Raw genomic sequence first — 14038 nt, 5'->3', positions numbered from 1 at the left:
CAATTTAAAATTCAAGTTTCTAACATAGTTTTTAACTGAGTCCATAATTTTAGAATGGCAGGCAGGGGAAAAAGTTAAATCCCTTACTAAAAAGTTCAGCAACACTTTCATCCAAAGTAAGCAATGAATAGTTATAAACACAGAAGTTGCCTGTCCTGTTGTAAATGCATATAGAAATATTATTTACCTCATGCAAATCATTACACAGTTCTCCTTCATATACATTTAATTCCGCCTTGTATTCTTTCTCCTGGGATGATATTCTGAATTGTGATGTTGTCCTGAGTTCCTGTAATTCCACTGAGGCCTGTAGGTCACTGTCCGCATCTGGTTTCATATCTTCTACAACTACTTGGTTGGTCCCACTCTAAAAGGACCTGGTTGGATGATGTACAAGAAACCTCCCCTTCTTCAACAATTGGCTCCTCATTGTTCACAGCTGTAGTTGGCTGTGACAAGGAATGAGAAAATGGTTTAGGATGGGCTACTCCAGCTACACAGGTTTTTTGGTGTCTTTCAAATTTTTTCTCTTTACGTGACCTGGCATCATTAGTAATCCTATCCACCTTATCATGCACATTTTTGTAGTTCAAAAAAGATCTATCAAACAGTAAATTTTCATGTATTATCCTATCCAATTCAGTAAGTTCACATGCTTTGGTTCTGAAATAACTGTGTTTGTTGTTTGTAATACCATTCTGAAGAAGTCATTTGTTATATACAGAAGAAAGCGCTCAATAAAACAGTTATTTTTATTGGTGCCATTTTCCTGTGTGTGGGTCTTCCAGAACCATTGTTTTTTGTGAAGTATTACAGCCCACTGACTCAAGCTCTTTTGGAGATTTACAGCTAAGTTTAATAACTTTTCCATAGAAAATGTATTTTGCTTCTTTTCCTCATCTCCTACCCCTTGTTTCTTTAAAAAAAGTATTTTGTTAAATTAGCATCTGCTAGTGTTCTCTTTGGTGGGAATTGTTTTCCCTCTCTTCTCTCCTTTACTTTTTCTTGTAGAATGTATGATAAGCCTTTAGGCTTTAAAAAGTGCACTTCCTTTGGGCACAAGATTCCCTTATTTGATGCCCACAAGGAGTGCATATATTGTCTTGGCCCTGCTCACCTCAATGCCTCCTGCTCCATTTGCTAGGGGATTCACCAGAGAGCACTTGCTGACAAGGGCCTTTTACTTCCTTCAGCCCTGTCTGCAAGTTCCTCTACATCAGGGACTCAACCCCTTCTAAGAAGCAAAAAGAAGACAGGGAATGCAGAAGACATTCCCCAGGAAAGTCTACTTCCTCTTCTTTGGATGAGCCTCCAGCCAAGGCTCCTAGAGTGTCTGATTTGAAACCCTTGAATCCGAGTAAGTCCACTCAGTCGTCTCCTTGGCTGCAAGCTCTCCTACCTTTCGAGCCTCCTCCTCCTACAACTGGGTCTCCCCTTAAAAGAGAGCTCTCCTAAGACTTTGTCCAGACCACCTCCTACAGTATCATCTGCTAGGACCTCCCACAGCCTTTCTGAATCAGAGGTGGACAGATTGATGAGGCAGTTCCTTCAAACACAAATCCATATTGGAATTTTACCAGCACTGTCCCCTAATAGGTCTATGGGCAGGCAATCATCTTTTAGACCTTTAGCTCATTTTCCAGTCTGACCTCCTGCTTCAGAGCCCCCTGATCTGAATGCTCAGAGTTGAGGTGACTGAGCTGATAGTGATTCTCTCTTCAACTCTGGCAGCTTCCCTGACTCAGTTGGCACCAACTGTGTCGGAACCGAGTGACTCTCTTAACTGAAGCCTCAACAGCTCCAGGGGGTCGACCTTAATTCCAAAGTTTTTGGAGCCATTGCTTCCCATCAGAGCTTTGGCATTTGACAGCTCAGCCCTAACTTTCCTCTCTGAGAGGAGGGCTGGGGAGCTTGGGGATTGTTTGCCCTGGTAGTTTTGGCTCCAGGAGGATTGTCTTCAGTGCCTCTGGCCCCTTCTTCTTTCAAGATGATCGAGAGGGTTGTCTCCATGCCCAGAAGATCCTCAGCTCCCACTCTTCTGGAAAAAATTTTCACTCCCATGGATACTGTTTCTGAGACCTCACCATTGCCCCCCCCTCAGGACAGCCAGCCCAGCAAAGCCTTCAAGTACTTCCACCTTTGGAACCCCAGCTCTCTCACAACATCTCCCTAGAACAGCCCACTGAACAGATTCCCCAGATCTTCACCTGAGGATGTCTCCTTCAGAGACATCTTAGAAATTCTGCACCAAAGAGGTGGATGGACTTCCCAAAACCCTACCCCTGAGGAAACAGTGTTCTTGGAAATTTTTAGGTACAGCTCATCTACATTTTGTTTATCTCCCCCAGCTGATGCACTTGTCAACCTGGTATCAAGTAGGGCATGGAAGGACCCGGACACTGTAGAACCTATCCCCAAGCATGCAGACAAAGTGCTCCCCCTGACCAACCCAGTTGGACTAAATGAATCCCGGTAGATGCCATGGTTGTTGCAGAAGCTATCAAGAAGGAGCTGGCCCAAGGAAACTCCACTGTCCATTCCCTTAACAGGGAGTCTAGGGCCATGGACAGATTTGGCAAGAGAGTTTATGCCTTGTCTACCTTCACCTTACAAGCTTTAAACTATCCTTCTCATTTTAATAGGCTACAGAGATCAATGAACTTTCTAGCTCAGTTGCAGAATCCATGTCTGATGAGGAGAGGAAGTCCTGGTCATTCTACAATCAATTTCCAATGCATCCATGAGGTTAATTTCCCATGCAGCAGAGGGTACCTCAAGGGCCACTGGTTCTGGCATTGCCATTAGGTGCCATGCCTGGATGCACTTGTGGCTGTGCAACTTTGCAGAACCTTTCAAGGCATCTTTCATCAGTGCCCCTTTAGACAGATTGCTTTTGCTTGGGCCCACTGCTAGAAACACACACTCCTATAGTGAGAAAGATGGAAAGACCCTGTCTGCCATTGGAATCCATTTTTCTACCCCCCCTCCAATGATTCTTTTTCAGGAATCAGTGGGGGGACTGTGGTTCAAGAAATCTCAGGGTCCTTTTCAGGAATTTCAGGGAGAATACCCCCCCCCCGAGGCAGAGGGAGCAACAGTTATAATGGTAGATGCCACCAACACAGCAAAAGGAGTCTGAAAAATCAAGGGTCTTGAGATTCCTTCTCTGACAGGCCCTTTCAACTCTCCTGAAAGGTTTCCTGACTGTTCTTCTCTGGAGACAGTTGGGAGCACTTATCCTTGCACCCAGAAGCCTGGCAAACCATCACAAATGACCAATGGGTGCAAAGGATCACATCTACAGGATATTCCATTCCATTTTCAAAACTCAAATCAAAGAGCTCTTTCTGGGATGTAGATGGCAGCAGAGTTGGAGATCTCAAAGCTGCTCCAAAAAAAAGTCATCCAGAAGGTCCCTCCAGATCAGCTCAGGTCAGGCATTTACTCCAGATTCTTTTTAGTACCAAAAAGACAGGGGATCTCAGGCCTATCTTGGATCTGACATTCCTGAACAAGTCAGTAAAAAAACTCAAAGTTTGGGATGGCTACATTCCAGTTCATTCTACCTCTTTTGAAAAATGGACAACTGGATGTGCCCAGTAGACCTAAAGGATGCATGCGACCACATCAATTGGACAGACTATCCAGAGCATATCTACTCTTCAGGCTAGGAGCCAGTTATTTTCAATTCAGAGTACTTCCCTTTGGTCTTACCACAGCCCAAGGGTGTTCACCAAATACATTGCAGTAGTTGCAGCTCATCTAAGACTGCAAGGATTCCACTTATTTCCTTACCTAGATGACTGGCTCCTAAAGTCCCCAATCAGGCATCTACTCATTTGAGACAGGGACTGTTTGTTACAGCTAACTCCTACTTTGGGCATAACCATCAACATGCAAAAATCTCAGCTACAGCCAGTTTAAAACATAGACTTCATAGGGGCACATTTATATACAACCAAAACTTTGGCCTTCCTTCCTCCAGACTGGATTTTGAGCCTAAGATTACATATCAGACAGATTTTGTCAAATCCAGTTCCTCGAGCAAAACTAATACTCAGGGCCCTAGGCTCCATGGCTGCCACCATAACTCTGTTACCAATAGTACATCTACACATAAGAATTTTGCAATGGATCTTAGCAGTCCAGAGATCATTACATCAATACCCCCTCAGCTATCCAATCAAACTATTGTGAGTGTGCAATGATTCTCTCCTCTGGTGGCTTCACTCCTCGGAGGTTCTTTAAGGACACCCCTTTATCTCCCCCCCCCCAATGCCACATTGACCACAGATGTCTTCCCAGGTATGGTGGGGGGTGGGGCATTTCCTGGGTCAGATGGTCCAAGGCAAGTGGACATCACAGGAAACCAACCTGTATATCAATGTCCTGGAGATGAGAGCAGTCCTTTTAGCATTGCAGACACTTCACAGTTTTTGCCCTCTAGGGACTGTTGCAATACAAATGGACAATATGTCAGCAGTATGGTACATCAACAAACAGGGGGAACCAGATCCCATCCTCCATGCTGAGAAGCAATGAGAGTGTGGCAGTTTGAGATCTCTACTAACCACTTTCTGATTATAACACACATTCCAATGGAGTTGCAACACTCTAGCAGACAGGCTCAGTACAGTCTTACTGATGCCTCATGGGTAGCCTCATGGGTAGTCTCTGAATCAGTCAGTGGTGAACATGATCTTCCACAAATGGGGTCAAGCTTGCTGCAATCTCTTCACATCTCCCAACAATAACAAGTGCAGCAGGTTCTTCACCTTGATTTCCCCCTCAGGGACAGTCACACAGAGATGCTCTTGTCCATGCTTAGCCTGCCGGTTTACTTTATGCCTTTCTGCCTCTGCCCTTCATCCCCAAATTTCTTCAGAAAGAATCTGGGTTGAAGAGCAAGGTGATTCTCATAGCCCCTTTTTCTCCTCAGCAAATCTGGCTCACCTTCCTTTGGTCCCATTGGATTTGCTCTCAGTGGATGCTTAAACCACATCCATACCTGTTGTCCTATCCATCAGGGCAAATTCACCCCTGTCTTCCAGGCCTGAAATTAACTGCATGGTTTCTGCAGTTCCAATGATGGCTAGATTTGCCAGGCTTTCATCCTCTGTCCAAAACATTCTGATCTTCTCCCACAAATCTTTTACTAGGAGTCTCTATAAGAGCAAATGAAAAAGATTCACTATATAAGCTCGACAGCAGCAGTTAGATCCTTTTACCACTCTTATTGTGATAGCACTGGATTTCCTTACTCATATTTTTCATGATGGGGTGAGTCAGTCTTCTGCAAAAGTGCAATTGTCAACTATTTCAAATGATCATATTGCAGAAAATGCATAATCTTTAGCCTCATCTAAATTGTGTAAGTACTTTCTTGCAAGGACTTTCCTCCTTTGTCCTCCTGTTAAAGATCCAACACTTCCTTGGGATTTAACTATGATTTTACAGGCTCTAACCCACCCTCCTTTTGAGCCTACAGCCAAAGTAGATTTGAAGTTCCTATTGTGGAAGACTGTTTTTCTAGTTGCTATCACTTCTGCAAGAAGAGTATCTGCATTGCAAGCTCTGTCCTCCAAGTATTCCTATTTAATTTTTCATAAGGACAGAATAACATTCTGTACCAACCCATCCTTTCTACCCAAAGTTGTGATAGACAGCAAAATTAACCAATCTGTCAACTTACCAATCTTTATTTCCCAATTACCAAAACAAAGGGGAATATACTTGTCATCTGTTAGATGTTTATAGACAGTTACATTTTTATCCAGACAAAACTAAATATTTCTGAAAATCTGATCAGCTTTTTTATATCTTTTATGGATGTCAAAAAAGGTAAGCCGGTTACCAAGCTCACCTTAGCTAAATGGTTAAGAGACTGAAGTTCATTTGTTTATGAATCCAAAGGTGTTTCTTTACCTAAGTAAGTCAAGGCTCAGTCTGCTAGATCAATGGCAACTTCTCAAGCCTTTTGGGAAAAAGTTTCAATTGATGATATTTGTTCAGCTGCTTCATGGTCAAATTCTTATACCTTCATTTGTCATGAAGACTGGACATTTTCTCTAGAAATAGAACTGCTTTTGTTTCTGCAGTGCTCCAGAATGTCCTTGCTTGAACGCCACCCTGGGTTATTGTAGCTGGGAACTCTCTCCCACAGGTTAAGGAAGAATGAAAATGACAACATCAGATAAAGAAGTTATGTACTTATAATGTTCCATCTGTGTTGTCCAGTTTAATTCTTTCTCAACCTACCCACCCTACCTCCCCCTGTCCATCTTGTGAATGACCTGATGGATATGGTTATAGGAACCAGTGTTACTTGTTGAGCTCCTGATCTTTCTCTACTGTTTTTAGTATGTTTCAAAATGTGTGTACATTTTTGTATATAATTGCATACTTTGGAAATATGTTAGCAGCAAACTTGGTCTGAGGGAATTGAGGGAATGAGGCATTATGGGTAGTGGAGGAGCTTCAGAGTTTAAGCTTTTGAAAACATCTGAGTTGGATCCAAGGTCAGATCTGAAACTCGCAGGTTGAGGAAAAATGAAAATAGACGACACAGATGGAACGTTATAGTAAGTAAATAACTACTTTTTACTCTAAAAAGGTTAAATATTTTCTAAAAGACCAGCCACAATAAAGAGTATAGATATATTTAATAATAAAAGAGAAAACATGAAAATACTGAATATTTGCAATACACAACAGAGTTTCAATCCACAGTAAATATAAAAAACGACACAGATGGAAAGATTCAGACACAGAAAAACAACTTTCATCTAATCTTGCTATATTTCCTAACTAACCTGAAGAATTACTGTTCCCTAGTTAATTACTAAAGCAAGGCAAGATGAAGTAGATGAGAATCTTTGTTGTCAGGTACATGGCAGAGTGCATCTATCACATCTCCCACTAGTATTTAAATAATTTCACTGCTGGCTACAGAATGACATCACATCTGGTCACCTGACTCTGTGGTTCTCACACTATCAACTGAGCCAAGAACTGGCACAGGGGTGTCACAATACACACCCAGAACTTTACTAAGGCTTAATACAGGATCTAGAAGCTATAAAACAATTCCAATGCTTCCAGCCTTCCTGCAGAAAGGCTTTTCACAAACATTGCATCTCTGACTGCATTCAGACATGAGATAAAATCTTTACGTCCTAAACCAAGTAATTTAATTTCAGGATATATTTCTTAACATTAGCTGGAATGAGCTTAACCCCTTCCCTTCCAGTATCCTCTGTTAAATTATATACATTTAATCAGTTACAACAGTACAGTCTAACATAACATGTGTATTTCTTTTCTGTCCAGCATGACCCAGTATTGATACATTTCTAACACAAGCAAATTTACAAATTCCCTTTTAATACAAGCATCGGTACATATCAGTTTGATATTCTAATGACATATAATTCCTTACAACACTGCAGCCAACTAGGCTGGCATATGATTCACATGCACTGACCTACTCCCCCTACCATAGCTGGTACTACCTCACATCATCACACAAACCATCCACTCACACTCAGCAAGACTTTAGAAACATGTATTCATGAATGCAGGCTATGCAAACACCCACAATTTCTTAGCAAAAATGACACCTATGCTACTAATACCATTTTACAGAGCATTGAAAGAAAGCCTCTCATTCATATATTATTCATTCTCCACGTAATAGCCACCCTATAAATCAAACCATTTTTCTTAATTTTACACTTAATAGCTACCCTATAAATCAAACCATCTTTCTTAATTTTACACTGCTTAATGCTAGTATTTTGTGCTATGCCAAATGCAAGCTATCCTGCAAACCCATTCACCTGACATTGTGACAATTACAGAGTCATACACAAAACTTAATGCTTCAAACCTCATCTCACACATCTCCAGTTACAACAGCAGCTTTGACAACCATCCTAGCAAAAAAAAAAAAAAAAAAAGGATTTGGGGACCCCCCCCCCGATGCACAGAAATAACTTATTATTACAAGTTTTGCCCTAAGCAAACTCCATCAATGACCAAGACCCTTAATGGACTATGGTTATTGTCTACCTTCAAAAGCAACACCACTTCATTTAGCCATAGCATACCTTCAACCACCTGCATATGCAGAGTATGCATATGAGTGTGAGTTACTTGCACAATTTCAACATAGGTTTTTCAAGGGCTGCAATACATTCACATCCACATATTTCTTTATTTTATTTATTTATATTCGTCAACAGGGTAGATAGACTAATACTTTTCACAAAAGCAGTTAAAAGTTTACAGCTTCCACAAATGGTTGCTGAATCTTTCTTCTAAACTCTGCATAGTTGCTGATCACCCATTTATTGTGGTAAGATACTCCACTTTCTTGGAAAAGGTACTTTCACTAAAGAGCAGAAGAATTGTAGGACAAGAATTGTAGGACATCGAAAAGATGGTGCTCCCGTCCTGCTTCATCTTCAAGGAATAGATATTATTTCTAAAACATTATTTCTCTGCTAAGGTTAGACAATACTGATTATTAATTAGATTGAAGACTAGTGAGTTTAATAGGAATTCAGCTGTAGCTATAAGAGAGACCATAAACACATGCACCTCCAACATGGAATACAAATTGCTTACTAATGCCCTTTTCAATGGCTTGAAAAGCCAGCTTTTGAAGCCATCATTCAGCCTTTGCTTCTGTAATATAAGAAAAGTTAGGATGTGGCCAAGAAGCATTATGTAGTTTAGTAGCTACCTGAGAAATAGATTATTAAGTGGAGTGACACTGAATGTCCTATCTGACCATGGCTTACTACATCGAGGTGTCCCACAGAGCTCAAGAATAGGCCTCATTCTCTTCTCTTTCTATCAATGGTATTGTGAGATACCTCCGTAATGCTTACTTCTTCTAAAGGTTACATAGTCTTTAGCATCCATATAGACTGGCTTACAGAATCAGTTTATTGCAGCTCAGAACTGAATTCAGTCCAATAAAGCAACTATGATTATTAGCATTGTTTTTCAGACCTGTGCAGTTCTTAGAAGTTAATAAATTCCTGATCCCACAGCATACCAGTCAAACATCAAAGTAACAAATGCATAGTACTATAGCATGAGCAGACATTATATTTAAAACACCATGAGGACATCGCTGTAGCTAAGGTCATAAAGCCATTAAATGCCTGCCACAGAATCTCAAACTTTCTCCCCTTTGAATCTAGAAGAGCATTTTGAATTATTATAGTGCCTGCTATACTTGAATGTGCTTTTCCAGTGATGGCACTTTATTCTAGCCAAAATATCACTGTTCTCCAAACAGTAGTCAGTAGTTAATGCAGATTCATATCATTGCCCTGCAAACATGAACAGTATATTCTGTCCTGAAAAGTCAAGTGGCCACACTCTAACATTGTAGCCTGACCATTAAATGTTTTCACATAGCTGATGTGCCATAGAAGGGCAGTAATCTGTCTGTCTATACTTACACTTTTCCTCATTAATAACTATTAAAGTTAGGTAGTGAAGAGTGACAGTCCTGACTCCTGGCAGGACTAAGAAAGAATATTATATGCAAGAAAAATATCGTCAGCTGAACAACAAAAGAGCTTTTTGCATTTCTTGTTCAGCTGAAGTGATTTTCTCACATTTAACGTCCTTGATCACAGCACTGTGTACCACATTTTCAGTACCACAATGAAGTTGCAGGAAATCAAAAGTATTGTGTGTGGTCAGTCCTTCAAATGCTATCATCTTGAATGAGTCAAGGCTACCCAAACAGCTAGTGCTACAGTCGCAATTAACAACCCAAAGAATGGACTATGCAGTGGTTACTTTATAACTTACATTTCTAAGCATATCTTATATTTCAGAGCTTCAGCTTTTCCACTGCTTTATAAATTTGAATGTGTATAAACATTGAAAGTTCTATATATTGACTTCCATTACCCGACACCTTGTCTTTGGGGAAATAACCTGTGAGTATCTTCACTGTGTATTCCTTTGTAAACACCATCATTTACTCTGCATATATCATCACTGTATATTACCTTCTAGCATATATCTTTATTGTATATTACTTTAACCTCTTTAATCACTTTTAGTGCACACTGCTTTGTATGCTGAGCTACATGTTTATGAATATGTTATTACTTAACTGATGTTTGTTACTAGATACTTTTATTCCATATTCATTGTCACTTAACCTGGATATGGGCTGAAAAACATAAATGCACTATGCTCTAGCTTTTTGATTAGCCAAAAAAAAAACAGAAATAAATTAAATTATGCTTTGTAAGACTTTAAGAACAATGTGCTAGAATACATTTTGAGATTAATATACTGGTGGTTATTAATATAAACTTTTAAGTAAGTTCTGCCTTTTTCTTATCCTAACACTTTTCAAAAGTCTTTTAGTCTGAATTACAATTTGCTGAGAGTGTGACACACAGTTTTAATTTATTTGAAGAAATGAAAAAAAAATTTCATATAAAATGAGGAAACATAATTAGCCTGAACTGCAGATGAAAAGCATGCCCTCGAGAAACGAATGAGTTTGTTTTTCCATATGTATCCCAAGGCTTTGGTGCAAGTATCCATCCTTTCTTGAGTGCTTTGAATTATTTCTGAAGACTAGCAATATTCCATGAATGTGGCCACATTTAAGTGCTCCACACAGTTAAGGTGACATTGTAATACCTTCCTGTGCTTTTGTACTATGCCTGCAGAGCTTAAGATAGTCGCACTTATATTTACATATATATTAAGTATTTACTGCAATGAGTCTTATTCCATTCCCAGTATTAGCTGTGTACATAGCCTAATGTATCCTAAACATGACAGCTTATATAAACAGGTTTGAAAACTCATCTGACAATATTGTTAAAATTTGCTATGCTAACAAAATTAGCACAAAGTCTGTGCTGGTGTGAATAGCTGTCGGGAAGCATACTTTCCTCTGCCAGTTCATGTAGGTTTTGTTGTTTCCAAATCCCCACAATGCATAATCAGTTTAAATATGTCCACATTATATAACATAGATACTTTTAGCTGTAAAACTGAGTGAATAAGTCTTTGATCTACTATATAAAATTCATTTTAATTAGGCATATCAGTGCATTTTGCAGAACTTGAGAACTGAGGGAAGGAACAGTAGGAGGATAAACTGTGCAACAAGCAGGGTCTATATTATAATAACAAAAATCCCTTTAAGTGAACACAAAAACACTGACATATTGCGCGAACCGCAAATATGCCGAACATACTAAACTGTGAAATACAAAAAGTCGAATCCCCATAGTCGGCCAACTCCACCACCCACTACATACTGCCTACCCAAACAAAATAAATAAACCACATACATACACTAACCAAAACCCTACTTCTAACCCTAATGTAAAGCACCAAAACCCTACATCTAACCCTACACTAAACCTTACATACATTACTATCTATGCACTTATCTTAACCTGCACCCTAACCCTAAGGTCTGTAACTATTGCATACTTACCCTACAGCAATATACCAACACAAAACAAATAATCCACACACATACATTTAACAAAACCCTAATTCTAACCCTACACTTAACCTTACATACATTACCTATCTATGCACTTACCTTAACCCGCACCCTAACCCTAAGGTCCATAACTATCGCACACTTACCTTACGGAACTGTACTGCAGATGGACCAACCATGACACTTCAACTTTTTGAATTTCGTGGTTTAGTACGTTCGACATAATCGCTGTTCGTGCAATATGTGTCGGTGTTTTCACTTTCACTTTAAAGGATTTTCGCTATTATAATATATTCCCCAACAAGCATGATTTCAATTCAGCAGGCAAACAGAGAGACAAAACAATAAGTAAATCACTGGAATTAGACTTTTGCCAAAGTATTATTGAAAATTTCTTCCATTTCCACTGCATTTGGTGTGTAAAACAATAATAATCACATTTGTTAACAGGATAAGCTTACTGGAAACACCTTCCCTTTTTCAGTACACCCAGGAGCAATGTCTAGTCATGTGATTTGCTTACAGCCAGTCGGTAAACAAATGGAGGATGTGCATATCAGAGACAAGACCACTTCAGGGTCCAGACCCTGTAGCAAATAGATGTACACCTCTGTGCCAAACTGACAGGCAAAGAACAGAAAAAAGACAAGGTATTATAAAAAAGCTTGTAGACCATAACTTGGTTATAACACTGTTTATATGTGTTAAACTACATACAAATATACAAAAATGACAGAATGAGTACAACTATGGTCTCATCTGAAGACCTTCCAACAAGTTCCCATGCAGTATTTCCCCCACTTCTGTGTATTTCTGTCTGACCCAGAATTCCTTGGAACCCCTTGTTAACTTGCTTTCCACCACTGCCTCGTTAGTGTGCTCCAATGGAGAAACACCCTTCTAAACTGTTCATGATTTCTTTCCCTTACAGCCAATGTACATCTCCCTTAATATCCTTTATTTCTTTACTTTTTCTTTTTTTTTCTCACTTCAGCCATCCCATCTGTATGACAGTGTGGTCTAGCCATATCCTAGTGTTCCTTTTACTGTGCTATTATTGTGATTAGCTGCTCAGGTCTTTCCTGCTCATCTCTTCTGTACCCCTCAACATTTAAGTGACTCTGCATTGCACAATTTATGCCAGCTTAACCTCTGTATCCCTCCTTCTGTCTGTATAACAACCGTAACACAGCATTGAACTTGAAATACTGTCCAAGCAATATCTTATGTAATGGAGACTGGATTTAACTGACCTCTGGTTCACTCTTCATGTCTTGCAGCAACCATCAGTTAGCATTTTCATCAGTTTTTAGTAGTGTTTTTTATGATTCAGACTAAAGATGATTACAACTTTCTGATGATACCTCCCTTAGACACCTTTTTAAAGAGGTAACTTTTCTGGAGTTTGACTCCACTCCCCAAGGAGCAAAACCTTGCATGTTTTTTAAATATTTTTTCTAATCAATCAGCTGCCTATTGAATTAACTACTCTTCTAATCATATCCACTTTCAGTAGTTAACTGGGAATATGCATCTAAGTATATAGTTCCTATTCCAGTGAGATTTGAGATGACTAATAGCATTCTTGCAAATTTCTTCAAGTTGTTAGGAAATCTCCCTGATTTATGCTTCAGGGGCCCTCAAAAAGCATTGCCAACAAGCAAAGCATTTGGGTGGTATATATGGAGCATAGGGTATTGCAAGAGATGACAGTAGAAAATTAGTATTGGGAAAGAAGGTGACATTTATTATTGCTAATGATATCTCTAATATGTTTTTTTTTTTTGCTCTCTCTTCCCACAGTTGACCATCAACTGTCACCAGCTCTTCTCCTCGTTTACTGGACCACACTTGGCCTCACCTGTTCTCAACAGGATCATCTGATGCAGCTGAGAAGAGGAAGGGCACTGGTGTAGCATCATGCTACTCAAGAAGTTCGGTACAATCCCTTATGTCACCTGGTGGGTAGCTAGCTGGCTCGCAGACAGGATCCAGGAAGTTAGAATTGTGGAGTCGACCTCTATAAAGAGGCCAGTCGCAAGCAAAGTTCCTCAGGGATCTGTCCTGTGACTGCTCCTTTTTGGCATTTACTTCACTGAAGTCAAAGCCAATGCCCATTGGCCTCTAGCCGACTAAATTGTCAGATGATTGCAAATTAAGAGCAGTCATTGAATTCCCCACCAACACAAATGTTCTCCAGGAAGGGCTGACCCAGACAAACAACTGGTGTCAGAGCCATGGACTAAAATTATATGCCAAGAAATGCATAATAGTATCCTTCAGGAAGTCAGCCACCCCTGGTAGCTATCATATTGGCAACACACCCCCAAGAGATGACCCAGTATTCAGAGACTTGGGGACATACACATAGGCAATAATCTAGCCGTTGACCATCATGTGTCTACAGCAGTGAAGAAAAAGGTATGGCATCTAGGTCCAAGGAAATAATTGTTTCACTGTATTGACCTTCGTCAGACCTGTCAATAAGTTAAATGCCCTTGTGGTATGTACCTAAATGGGTATATCTAG

This window comes from Protopterus annectens, chromosome 6.part0 (genome assembly GCF_019279795.1).
Source record: "Protopterus annectens isolate FY-2018-M chromosome 6.part0, PAN1.0, whole genome shotgun sequence".
Taxonomy (NCBI): Eukaryota; Metazoa; Chordata; order Ceratodontiformes; family Protopteridae; genus Protopterus; species Protopterus annectens.
Note: the sequence above shows the minus strand (reverse complement) of the source record.